This window comes from Cetorhinus maximus, chromosome 14, assembly GCF_964194155.1.
Source record: "Cetorhinus maximus chromosome 14, sCetMax3.hap1.1, whole genome shotgun sequence".
NCBI classification, from domain to species: Eukaryota; Metazoa; Chordata; class Chondrichthyes; order Lamniformes; family Cetorhinidae; genus Cetorhinus; species Cetorhinus maximus.
In genome coordinates this window covers 108,589,183-108,603,728 of record NC_135892.1, presented here as the reverse complement: position 1 = coordinate 108,603,728, position 14,546 = coordinate 108,589,183, and positions in this window count along the sequence as shown.

The following is a 14,546-nucleotide window of genomic DNA, read 5'->3' as shown; positions in this document are numbered from 1 at the left end:
TGAAAATTTGTACATTTTAGCATTTCTTGTTTTTACATTGGAAGCTTGTAGATTATTTATTTTAGTACGGAGAGTGTGTGAGGGGCTTCCCGCTTTCCTTCCTGTCTTTAACTTGTCTGGTATCTGCTTTTACTGGGGATGCGAGAGGGGTGAAGGGCCCTTTCTGTTCTGGTGGGCATATACTGGAAACACTGAGGCCTTCGAGGATGCCTGTTTTTTGTAGATGGAAAGATGTTAACGATTGCTGTGTTTTCACACTTCAAATAAAGCAAGATTTTCAGCTGATCTGCAAAACTCTCAAACTTTCTTACCAATAAATAACCGATTACCAAAGGTGTTCCCCCTCGTTAAGCTTTTCAATGTCATTTCTGTACATTCCAAAATTCACAAGGATTCTGTTTTTCACACGTAGCTCACATGGTAAGTATTGTTCAGACAGACTTTCATTTGTATAGCACCTTTCACAACCTCAGGATGTTCCCAAAGCACTTTACAGCCAATTAAATACTTTTGAAGTGTAGCCACTGTTGTAATGTAGAAAACACAGCAGCCAATTTATGCACAGCAAGCTCCCACAAAGAGCAATGTGATAATGACCCAGGAAATCTGTTTTTTTAATAATGTTGATAATTATTGATACAGGGAAAAGCCACCTGCTGTTCTTCAAAGTAGTGCCATGGGATCTTTTATATCCACCTGAGGGGACAGGCAGGGCCGTGGTTCAAATTCTCTGCCAAAAGATGTCAATTCTGACAGTGTTCCGACAGTTAAATTACATGCCAGTGCTCGCTGTCTGGCTCACGTGAATAATGGCCAGCTGAGTAGCTGTCCCTGCATTCAACCAAGATCACCCAATTCCAACCTCATAACATTATTCACTTCTCCCTCAGTGCAGCCGCCCTGAAACCCTCATCCATGTCTTCGTCACCTCCAGACTTGGCTATTCCAATGCACTCTTTGGCCTGCCTCCGCCATCTGTACACCTCAGCTCATCCAAAATCCCAGCATTCACTGCCCGGCTTTGGTTCCCAACTTCCCAATGCCTTGCACTTAAAATCCCTCATCCTTGTTTTATATTCCATTGTTGCTTCTCCACAGCATCACTCTGTAACTACTCCCAGATTTACTAATCCTCCCTCAAACTCGGCGTTCCTCTGACTCAGCTCCCCTCTCCCCAAAGGCAGCCATGTCTACAGTCATCTAGGTCCTAGCTTGGAAAATTCCTGCTTAAACATCTTCCAGCCCTTTCACTCCCCTCCTGCTATTATATCCTTCCTAAAACCCCTCCTCATATCACTCCCTTTTGGCTAGGTGCCCATATCTTGACCATGACTTTGAGGCATTTTTTTCTAAATTAAAGATTAAATAAATTGCATGCTGTTATGATGAGACACCCAATTATTAAAATGTACAGCTGCGATGCAAACTCAGACCCTGACACGTGATCTGGCAGTTTCTATCCACCTTGCCCTTCAGTTTGGGGTTTTACTAAAAGTTGGTGACCCCATATAACAAGGTCCTTGGGTAAAGTCTGCAGAATGTGTACAATAAGCACAAACCTTAAATGCAGGTTGCATTCTATATAAGTTATTGTTGCTGTAAAGGCAGAGTTTTAAATGACTGGCATAATTGATTTCACCATTAAGACTATAATCAATCTGCACAGGGCAAATGAATTATGTTCTGCACAAATGGACTGCTGAAAACAGGAGCACAGTTTATGTTCTGGTGAGGTCCACTGGCTTTGGAGATGGAGAACGCTTCTTACACCATTTAGTGACTCAGAATGTGTGCGAGCGAGGACATGGTGCTGGCAGTCAAGTTGAGTTCATTGCTGCTGGTGACCTCCAGTGCTGATCCAACACGTGCTGTGTTGGGGGTGGGGGGTGTCTGATTATTCTCTGGGGCCCAGGAGACACCTCAGTGGGGCCCTACAAGCCGTCAGTAAACCTCATCCCACTGAATATATACTGACTTCCACGTTTCAGCTAGGTCTCACTGGGAACAGGACACACTGGGAATTCCTTCCACTGCTCATACAGGGGACCGTGCTGCTGGGGAGACAGCTTCTGTCCCAGACACCACCTCCCCACAACACTCCAGGGACTCAGTGAATTGGGCCCTTAAACTATTTCTCAGAATTGAAGTCCTACCGGACTTACAGACATTGCAAGTTTAACGTTGGCAGTTTTGTAGGGGGATAGTGGTGTGGTGGTAATGTTGATGGACGAGTAATTCAGAGGCCCACATTAATGCTCTGGGGACATGGGTCCAAATCCCATCATGACAGTTGGTGGAGTTTAAATTCAATTAATAAATCTGGAGTAGCTGACCTCAGTAATGGTGACAACGAAACCTCCATCGATTGTTGTTAAAACCCGTCTGGTTCACTAACGTCCTTTAGGGAAGGAAATCTGCCATCCTTACCTGGTCTGACCTACACGTGATTCTAGATCCTCTGAAATGGCCTGGTAAGCCATTCATAGAACCATAGAACACTACAGCACAGAAAACAGGCCATTCGGCCCTTCTAGTCTGTGCCGAAATATTATTCCGCTAGTCCCATTGACCTGCACCTAGTCCATAACCTTCCAGACCTCTCCCATCCAGGTATCTATCTAATTTATTCTTAAAACTTAAGAGTGAGCCCACATTTACCACGTCAGATGGTAGCTCGTTCCACACTCTCCACTCTCTGGTGAAGAAGTTCTCCCTAATGTTCCCCCTAAATCTTTCCCCTTTCACCCTAAAGCCATGTCCTCTCGTGTTTATTTCTCCTAATCCAAGTGGAAAGAGCCTACTCGCATTTACTCTGTCCATACCCCTCACAATTTTGTAAACTTCTATCATATCTCCCCTCATTCTTCTACGCTCCAAGGAATAAAGTCCTAACCTGTTTAATCTTTCCCTGTAACTCAACTCCTTAAGACCCGGCAACATCCTAGTAAATCTTCTCTGCACTCTCAATCTTACTGATATCCCTCAGTTCAGGGGAAATTAGGGATGGGCAACGAATGCCGGGCCTTGCCAGCAACGTCCACATCCCGTCAAATAATTAACAAAAAGGAGCCACACCCAGTGCATTTTAGTTAGCTGGAAATCTGTCCTCTGGATGAGATGTTGAGCTGTAGTCCCATCTACATGTTCCAATGGTTTAGCTTTTAAAAGGTTCTTTGACGCTATTCAAACAGTGAATTCTCCTTAGCCAGAGCCAATCCTCTGCCCTTGCAGAATCCATGGAGACTGTCGACCAGCGAGGGCTCAGCCTGACAACCGAACAACTTGTCCTGCTGCCATCATCCAAATCAACATGGTCCCGGAATGATCTTAGTCTGTGTCACCCATATACTCAATGGATAAGCACTCTCATCATTCAGGAGGGGCCCCATTTTCTCTAGTTTGAGTGAAGTGAAGTTTGATCAGAGGGTATTGGCATCCCATGGCCCTGTGCTCTCCTGGTCAGTTGGCATAGATTCGCCAACATCAAAACAGCCCAAGACCCTGCCCGAACTTGCAGTCGCCTCATTTTAGGAGGGAGGCAGGAGCAGAAAGGGTGTGGGGAAGAACACCAGTGTCAGAATGGAGCAGAGAGGAGAGTATTCCACATCCCATATCCCTATACAGGAATCTGTCAATCTCCCTGGGAAGGTCCACTTGGAATTCCAAGGTGACGGTTTCTATTTCTCGGTTCTCATTCTTATAGTTTTGGAAAAGGCAACGGTTTCTATTTCTCGGTTCTCAAAATGAAGGTGAGAATTCTCACCAAGATGGTAGTGGGAGCGATAATGAAGAGAATAACTTCCACAGCTCCTTGGTCCATTTCAATGAATTCAAACCACCATATTACACAGTATATTACATGTATATTAAATGTATATTACATGTATATTAAATGTATATTACGCAGTATATTACATGTATTTTACACTACATACAGCACTGAAACAGGCCATTCGACACAACAGGCCTATGCTGGTGTTCATGCTCCACAGAAACCTCCTCCCACCCTACTTCACCCCACCCTCTCAACATATCCTTTCATTCTTTTTTCCCTCATGTACTGATCTAACTTCCCACTAGATGCTATTCGCTTTAACCACTTCGTGTGGTAGTAGGTTCCACATTCTAGGTGAAAACCACTTTCTGGGTAAAAATGTTTCTCCTGAATTCCTGGTTGGCTTTTATCAGTGACTATCTTATAGTTATCGTCACTAGTTTTGGCTTCCCTGCAAGTGGAAACATCATCTTCGTCCACCCTATCGAACCCCTTTCATAATCTGAAACACCACACCCCTCTCGGCCATCTCTTTTCCAGCATTACTGCAATGGCAAAAAATGTCGTCTTGACTGTAACCCTGCAGGTTGAGGTTTGGGACAGGCTGAAGGAGCCTGTTGTGAAAGTCCATCCAATGTCATAAAAAATTAGTGAACCAAACACCAATTAAAAATCTCGAATTTTTTATGCAAATGTCCCTCCCCCCAAAATCTTGATGTCCCTGGGTCAGAGAGAGGAAACTCAACTGCTCCTGATTGCTATCCGATGATCCAGCCCCTCCTGGAACATGCACATATGGACATTAGGGATAAAACTGGACTTATTCTTTGTTGGGATGTGAGTGTCATTGGCAAGACCAGCATTTGTTGCCCATCCTTAATGCCTTTGAACTGAGTGGCTTGGTAGGCCATTTCAGAGGATAATTAAGAGTCAACCACATTGCTGTGGGTCTGGAGTCACATGTAGGCCAGGCCAAGTAAGGACAGCAGATTTCCTGAGCGAACCAGATAGGTTTTTATGACAATGATAGTTTCATGATCACCATTACTGAGCTTCACTTTATAAGTCCAGATTCATTAAATTTAAATCCCACCAGCTGCTATGGTGGGATTTGAACCCATGTCCCTCAAGCATTAACCTGTGTCTCTGGGTTACTAGTCCAGCCACATTACATTATGCCACTGTCTACCTTGATGTTTAAGGATGCAACCTGCACTTGAATAGCTTACCAACAGGTACTGTCTGAGCTACACACACACACGTTGAGCCAGGTATGGTGGCACTGGAAGATGCCTATGGAGCAGGACGAGGGGCAAAACTGATGGAGAAATAATGCAAACAAAATTGGCTCACGTAATATTCTTGTTCCATTACTCCGAAGGAGGTATAAATGTTCCAGCATCTGCTCTCTGTGCCATTGAAAACATTTGAATAATTGATAAACCTTATGGGGCTTCCCCAGGCGCAGTCCTTTGTCTTAAGTAAATTGGTAATGTCACAAGTTGATCTGAGTGCAGTACTGCAAGTGTTAAAATTGCTCCCTTTGATCTTAACAACACCCGTCTAACATGGTGAAAAGGGAAGAGTTAAAACGTTGGACAGAGGAATTACACACACCGTTTACTGATATCACACAACATAATTCACTTGACTAGACTCCCATCTGGTGACAAATAAAAATAACTCACGTTTCAATAGTGCCCATTGGCAGATAGTTCGTCTTTCAGGAAATCAAGGGGTATGCGGAGCAGTGGAGTTGGTTCTGGTTCTGTGGGACAGGCTAGATACACCAGAGGGTCGTTTCCTAACCATCGTGGTTCATCTGATTGTAGTATCAAGTCAAACCCACAACTTTCCAACCCAGAGGGAAAATGCCACCAGCTGACCAACAGCTGAGACCGGGAGATCCAACCAATGACCTTCCTGGTCTATTGAGAGCCGTACAATAGCGCACACAGTGCATTGACTCACTGCGCTACAATAGGAGCCCTGATATCTTTCAATGAGAAAAAGAATTGCATTAATATAGCACCTTTCACAACAGGGCATCCCAAAGTGCTTTACAGTACGTTTTGAAGCGTAAGTAGAAAACACAGCAGTCAATTTGTGCACAGCAAGCTCCCACTAACTACAATGTGATAACGATCAGATAATCAGGCCACAGGGGAGAATTCCCCATCTCTTCTTTGAAATGGTGCCATGGTGATCTTTTACGTCCACCCAAGTGGGCAGACAGGGTCTCAGTTGAACGTCTCATCCAAACGATTGCATCTCTGACAGTGCAGCACTCCTTCAGTATTGTACTGGAGTGTCAGTCTTGCCATTCTATGCCAATGCATAACAAAATGAAAATGATACTTAAATTTTAAATCAGTTTTCTGTATTTCCCACAAATTTGCTCAGCGTCCCTTGTACAAATGACACCAAGGAGATCCAGTTACATTTCCCACCACTTATAGCGGACATGTTGGTGTTTACGCGATTTACCCGTCATACAATAGACAGTTTAAAATAAAATACAAAGGTCACCAAGCGGGGATGAATGCTTGAGCTTAGCCAGTAAGTGTATGGTTATCTGTGGCTCAGTAGGTAGCGCTCTCACCCTGGTGGCAGCAGGTTGTGGGTTCAAGCCGCACTCCAAAGACTTGAGCACATAACCTAGGCTGACACACCGAGGGAGTGCTGCACTATCAGAGGTGCTGTCTTTTGGATGAAATGTTAAACTGAGGCAAGTACCGCCCTCTCAGGTGGACGTAAATGACTCCACGGTTCAATTTTGAAGAACGGGGGAGTTATTCCCGGTGTTCTGACCAATATTTATCCCTCAACCACCTCACTGAAACGGACTGTCCGGTCATTACCATGTTGCTATTTGTACGCAGCAAGTTTTGGAAGTCTGACACCTTTTCCCCACAGGCCCCTTGTGTAAAGGAGCAAATTCTGAGCTTGCGCTGGAAACTCTATTTGCCAGCGCGCTGTCAATGCGGGTATTTCTGGAGAATCATGGGCATCAAATGGGAGGACAAAGTGCCCAACACTGAAAAAGCAGAAATGTCTGGAATGAAAGCATGCACCAGCAGAGCTCAGCTCAGAAGGAATGGACGTGTAGTACATTTAACTGACAATAAAATCTCTAAGGCAGAGATACGATCACAACAAACTTGGACACTGCCTGTGAGGTAGCCGAGATTAAGGTTCAAAGACTCCTTGAAGGCGAACCTCAGGAAATGTGGCATTTCCACACAGACTGGGAGAAAAATAAAACAAGAAAGAACTACCTGGGGAGCAACCTCAAGTAGCGCCGTTGCTTTCTTCGAACTGAAAAAAATACAGGCAGCTAAGGACAAAAGGCAAGCTGAGAAAGACTGGTCAGTCCCAACAAAATCAGACAATTTATCCTTGCCTGCACTGTGAAAAGGCATGCAGGCCTGCCATTGGGCTCCACAGCCTCGCTAGGATGCACAACAGATGACTCTACGCACATAAGAGACGCCATTTTCAATAATGAAGGAAAACCAACCAAAACCGCATTTCAGTTTGTGGGAGCTTGCTGCGTGCAAATTGACTGCTGCCTTTCCTACTGTAGTGTTCAATTGCTCTGTGTTTGATTATGCGAGTCTGTTTACTATTGATGCTCACTGTGCTTGATCAGTTAAGCCTGGGTGTGGACTCGGGGGAAAGTAAAGAAATTGGACAAAGAGCTGGAATCCTGAGCTGAAGCATGGAGTAGACATTTTAAAATACTGTGAATAAAACCTGTTACACACATAGAAACTAATGTCATCTCTGCATAGATCCCTGTTATTAATTAAACAACACCTAAATTACAAAACTTCAGAAACACTTCATTGACTGTAAAGCACTTTAAGACATCCTGAGATCATGAAAGCACTATATAAAGGCATCATCTTTTTATTTTGTGTGTGGGGATCTCCCAGAGTTTATCACCCATGATCCTCACACCTGGACACTGCTGAGGTCCATTGAGGAACTCGGAGGGAAAGAAGCCGCTGCTTTTTTGGGAAAAGTAAGAGGGTGATTCAAGCAGTTGATGAGAATCAGAGGTGAGAGATTGAACACCATCAAACAATAACTGGATAAATTCAGCAAAAGATTATTAAGATATCCTAATCAGAGGAAACACTTCCTCCATTTGTAGTGTTTATTTACTATTGAGAGGTGGTCTTGCGGTGCAGTGGGCCTGAGACAGAAGCCCTGGGTTCAAATCCCACTCCAGGACTCGATAGCCATGGAAGGTGTGTTCATAATGCAGCCAAACAGGTTAATTATCAGCCTGTAAATCCTTCCGGCACACCTCTAGCAGGCTGTAAGAGTGGGAGAGTCTCCTGGTCAGTCAGGCTTGATGCACCTCAAACAGTAACCTCTGGTGACAGGCTAATGACCTGTTCCAGGAAAAACTGGCTATGGGAACAGACGTAAGCACATGCTTTGTCTGCCTCACGCACCACTAGATGTGGGAAAGCCTCTAAGTCTACCACTGAGTGTACACTGCCTTCTGTCAAAATATACTGAGCACTTGTTGTAAGAATTAATTTTATAATGGACCAGATTGGAAATGGAAAATACTTGAAGCTTTTTTGGGCCATTTAAATGATTGCTCAATTTGGACGTGGAATCTTCAGGGATTAACAAAGAACAAAGAAAAGTACAGCACAGGAACAGGCCCTTCGGCCCTCCAAGCCTGCGCCGATCATATTGCCCATCAAACTAAAACATTTTGCACTTCCGGGGTCCGTATCCCTCTATTCCCATCCTATTCATGTATTTGTCAAGCTGCCTCTTAAACACCACTATCGTACCTGCTTCCACCACCTCCTCTGGCAGTGAATTCCAGACATTCACAATCCTCTGCATAAAAAATTTGCCCCGCACATCTCCTCTATAGTTTTCTCCTCTCTCCTTAAATCTATGTCCCCTAGTAATTGACTCTTCTGGGAAAAAGCTTCTGACTATCTACTCTGTCCATGCCACTCATAATTTTGTAAACTTCCATCAAGTCGCCCCTCAATCTCCGTCACTCTAGTGAGAACAATCTGAGTTTCTCCAACCTCTCCTCATAGCTAATAACCTCCAGACCAGGCAGCATCCTGGTAAACCTCCTCTGCACCCTCTCCAATGCCTCCACATCCTTTTGGTAATGTGGCGACCAGAATTGCACACAATATTCCAAGTGTGGCCTAACCAAGGTTCTATACAGCTGCAGCATGACTTCCCAGCTTTTATACTCAATACCCCTGCCAATGAAGGCGAGCATGCCATATGCCTTCCTGACTACCTTATCCACCTGCGTTGCCACTTTCAGTGACCTTGGACCTGTACACCCAGATCCTTCTGCCCATTGATCCAGTTAAGGGTTTTGCCATTTACTATATAATGCCTACCTGTATTAGACCTTCCAAAATGCATTACCTCACATTTGACCGGATTAAACTCCATCTGCCATTTCTTTGCCCAAGTCTCCAACCGATCTATATCCCGTTGTATCCTTTGACAATCCTCTTCACTACCTACAACTCCTCCAACATTAGTGTCGTCTACAAACTTACTAATTAGCCCAGTTACATTTTCCTCCAAATCATTTACGTATACTACAAACAGCAAAGGTCCCAGCACTGATCCCTGCGGAACACCACTAGTCACAGCTCTCCATTCAGAAAAGCACCCTTCCACTGCTACCCTCTGTCTTCTATGACCAAGCCAATTCTGTATCCATCTTGCCAGTTCACCTCTGATCCCGTGCGACTTTACCTTCTGTACCAGTCTGCCATGAGGGACCTTGTCAAAGGCCTTACTGAAATCCATGTATATAACATCCACTGCCCTTCCATCGTCGATCATCTTTGTCACTTCCTCGAAAAACTCGATCAAGTTAGTGAGACACGATCTCCCCTTCACAAAACCATACTGCCTCTCACTAATACGCCCATTTGCTTCCAAATGGTAGTAAATCCTGTCACGAAGAATCTTCTCCAATAATTTCCCTACCACTGACGTAAGGCTCACCGGCCTGTAATTTCCTGGATTATCCCTGCTACCCTTCTTAAACAATGGAACAACATTGGCCATTCTCCAGTCCTCTTGGACCTCACCCGTAGCCAGTGAGGATACAAAGGTTTCTGTCAAGGCCCCAGCAATCTCCTCCCTTGCCTCCCTCAGTACTCTGGGGTAGATCCCATCTGGCCCTGGGGATTTATCCACCTTAATATTCTTCAAGATGCCTAACACCTCTTTTTTGATCTCAACATGATCCAGGCTATCTATACACTCTTCCCTAGACAAATCGACCGCTAAGTCCTTCTCTTTGGTGAATACTGATGAGAAGTACTCATTTAGTATCTCTCCCATTTCTTCTGGCTCCACACACAGATTCCCACCTCTGTCCCTGAGTGGGCCTACCCTTTCCCTGGCTACCCTCTTGCTTTTTACATATCTATGGGTCTGTGTTGTGTTAGTTCTGAATCTTAATTCAGATTAAGGGATCATAATTGGAACTGTATAGTTTTTACAGTATTCCTATTATATAGTTCGTGTTTCATTCTTGCAGCTGACATGCTAAATATCCATTCGGAAAGATTTAAGGAGACAGACCTCCTTGAAGTCAAGGACAAGATATTGCGAATGCTGACAATCTGAAAAAACCAATCTAAGATCATCAACCTAAATCTGTTTCTCTTGTCACAGAAGCTGCCTGAGTATATGCAACATTTTCTCACTCACTTTTCCAGAACTGCTTCATCTAATTCAGGGGAGTCAGAGCCTATCTTGACAGGCAATGGGCACTAGGCAGAATACACCCAGGATGGGATGCCAGTCCATCACAGGGCACACAGTCACACTGGGGGAAAATTCACCATAGCTAATCCATCTAACCAGCACACCTTTGGACAGTGAGAGGAAACCCACGCCAACACAGGTTGAACGTGCAAACTCCACACAGACAGACAGACACCCAAGGTCAAGGATTGAACCTGGGTCCCTGGAGCTGTGAGGCAGCAGTGCTAACCACTGCGTCACCATACACCCTACATTTTAATATTTGGCTTGCTGAGGTTTAGTTTGCGCTATTCATTCTACGTGGCGTGACTGAGGAGAGATATCACCCACCTGTGATTGAGAGGTTGCCAGCAGTTCCGCGGTGACCTGGTTATAGCCTCCCCACCCACCAAAACCAAATCTGCCCCAGCTGTTGCCCCACGGTGTCTGCATCACTCCCTCTGCCACTGCCCTTGTGGGTTCTTTTCTCCTTCTGTCTCCTCCTGATCTGCTGATGTGCCACCTCCCAGTCTGAAGTCCTGACACATTTACAGAGTGTCTCCCAGCGGAATCCCTTGCATTAATTTGTGTGATTGCTTTTACAGAGACACCGAGGAACAGAGCAAAGATTTACATTGGAGTGTGCACTGAGCTCTGCAGAGCAGGAGTTCTATTTTTTTATTAATTCTTGGTCTGTGAGCATCCCTGGCCAGGCCAGCATTTATTGCCCATCCCTAATTGCCCTTGAGAGGGTGGTGGTGAGCCATGTGGTGTAGTGGTTTGCTACAGCAGAGTGCCTTGCTAGGCCATTTCGGAGGGAAGTTAAGAAGCAACCACGTTGCTGTGGGCCTGGAGTCACAGGTGGGTCAGACCAGGTAAGGATGGCAGATTTCCTCCCTTGAAGGACACTTGTGAACCAGGTGGGTTTTTAACAACAATCCCAGTGGTTTCACGGCCATCATTAATGAGACTAGCATTTTATCCCAGCGTAGTTCATTGAATTTATATTCCTCCAGTTGACGTGGTGGGATTTGAACTCCGGGCCCCTGGCTTATTCGTCCAATAACATTACCACGATGCTACCACTAGTGGTATCGAGTTTACTGCATAGAAACAAGCCATTCGGCCCAGCTGCACCCAAGCCTCCTTCTGTGAGCCCCAAAAGGGATCGAGCTTTGAGCTCTGGCTGTGTGGTGTTTGCTGCTCTTCCCTAAGGCAGTGAAGATGCCATCTCATCATTGAGGGGGGTTCAAGGGTATAAAATCACCCAGGGCTCTTGCTAGCTGCTCACTTTAACTGGGAAGTGTAGCTTTGTTGAGTTAGACTGGGGGGAGCATCAGTCTTAACCCCACTCCAGAGACTTGAGGACAGATTCCAGGTTGACACTTCACTGCAGTACTGAGGGGGGTGCGGCCCTGTTGGAGGTGCTGTCCTGTCAGATCTGACATTAAAGCTGAGGCTCCACCTGCTCTCTCGGGTTGCATAGCAAAGAGAAGGGGAGCTCCCCTTGTTTCCTGACTCCCACTGACCAGTTTTACTCAGGCCATACACAGTTGACTGCTGTTTTATCCAGTCCCTCTCCACTGTAATTCAGCTCATGCCCTGGTCTGGGTCAATGGAAATGAGTGGTTCTGGTGGACTCAGCAGCACCAACAACAACTTGCATTTACATAGTGCAGTTAATGTACTAAAACACCCTGAAGCGCTTCAAAGGAGCATTATCAAACAAAATTTGACACTGAGCTACATAAGGAGATATTAAGAGAGGTGGCCCAGAGCTTGGTGAAATAGTTAGGTTTTAAGGAGTGTCTTAAAGGAGGAGAGAGAGAGACAGAAGTTTAGGAAGGGAGTTCCAGAACTTAGGAACTAGGCTGATGAAGACATGGCCGCTACTCAAGCTAAGCAACAGTGAGCTGGTTGTTGGTGAGAAAGTGTTACTTGATGGCACTGTTGATGACTCCTTTCATCACTTTACTGATGGTTAGGAGGAGGGTGATTGAACAATAATTGGGTAATTAAGATTTTGAGCTGTTTTTTGGGGGGATAGGCCATACCCATATAATCTTCTAAATGGATGGTAGATATCAGTGTTCTGGACTGGCTAAGAGAGTAGCTAATTCTGGTGCACGGATTTTCAGTATACAATTGGGATTTTGTAGGACACTTACTGCATGCAACCAGGTCTTAATATCATATCGAGAGAACCAGGAATAGCTGGGCACTGGGATCTATGATGGCGGGGACCTATAGAGGAGGGTTGAGTAGATTCACTTACATTACACTTTAAACTGAAGGCGGTTTCAAACGTTTCAACCTTGATGGATCCATCATGGATGAGGATGAGGCTGTTCATGGAGCCCCCTCTTGAGGACTCTGAGTCTATACTCGATGGAGTTTAGAAGGATGAGGGGGGATCTGATTGAAACTTACAGAATACTGAAAGGCCTGGATAGAGTGGACGTGAGGAAGATGTTTCCATTAGTAGGAGAGTCTAGAACCCGAGGGCACAGCCTCAGAGTAAAGGGAAGACCTTTTAGAACAGAGATGAGGAGAAACTTCTTTAGCCAGAGAGTGGTGAATCTATGGATTCATTGCCACAGAAGGCTGTGGAGGCCAGGTCATTGAGTGTATTTAAGGCCAAGATTGATAGGTTCTTGATTGGTAAGGGGATCAAAGGTTATGGGGAGAAGGCGGGAGAATGGGGTTGAGAAACTTATCAGCCATGATTGAATGGCGGAGCAGACTCGATGGGCTGAATGGCCTAATTTCTGCTCCTATGTCTTGTGGTTTTATGGTCTTATGGTCCACCACCCATTCACAACCAAATGTGGTAGGACTGCAGAGTTTTGCTCTGATCTGTTTGAAGTACCATTTGACTCTTGTCTACAGTCAGAGTTTTGGTGTTAAGCGTGCAGGTAACTTCAGTAGGTTGGTGGCTCATTCTGAGATATACCTGATGCTGCTTTAAAGTTGCCAACCCTCCAGGATTGGCCTGCAGTCTCTGGGAATTGAAGATCAATCTCCAGGTCACAGCTGGGCGCAACCCTGGAGAAAAATCATAGAGACATTAAAAAAGATTGCTTTTGTCATTTTCTTTGAACATTTCTCTTTACCAGATACAAAAATATTGAAAATGGCGGCAAAAGGGCTGTTTGTCTGACAATCAAGCGTCATCCAATTGGGTAATGAGTCTTTTTGCTTCCAATTGGTATAGGAAGGCAGACTGTCACAAGGATGGATGTGTTGGCCAACTAATGGCTGGAGAGTGGGGGTGAGTCATGTGATGAAACCTCCAGGAATACATTTAGTCACAGTTGGTAATCCTGTGATGCTTCTAAACTCCTCATTGAGCCAGAATTGCTCTCCGACCATGGTTGGTAATCAAGGATTGAGGGATGTGCCTCATAAAGGCTCGGTTTTGAGGCTGTTGTACTTGTCCCACTTAGCGCAGTGCTAATTGGCACACAACACAAGGGAGGCGAACCTCCCACCAACTGTCACTGTCTTCCCACTGCTGATGGATGTAAACTGCCCAAGGGAAAGAGAGAGCATAGAAGGAGACCATTCTGCCCATTGTGTCAGTGCTGGATCTTTGATAGAGTTATCCAACTTGCTCTTTCCCCATAGCCTACAAATTCCAACCCCCCCCCAACCCTCCCGGCCCCCAACCCCCAGCACCCCCCTTCCAAGTATTTAAGCATGGTAATAGGGGAGCCTGCGCTGGTTCTGATAGATGTGATTCTGTTTAGGCTGTTGCTTAACTCATTCACGTGAGAGTGATCCTGATCTGGCCACCAAGCTCCAGTTGTTCAGTGAGGGAAAGTTTGCAGGTTGGAGACCACCTAAGTCGTCTCCACTAAACAGTCTAGGTTATGCGGTGAGAGTCTAGAGAGGGGAATAGAACCCACAACCTTCTGTCCCCCAGGCACCAGCTGAGCGAACACACATGTAAACTGACAGAAAAAAGCTGACAGCGGAGCCCAGTTTATGATTTCCA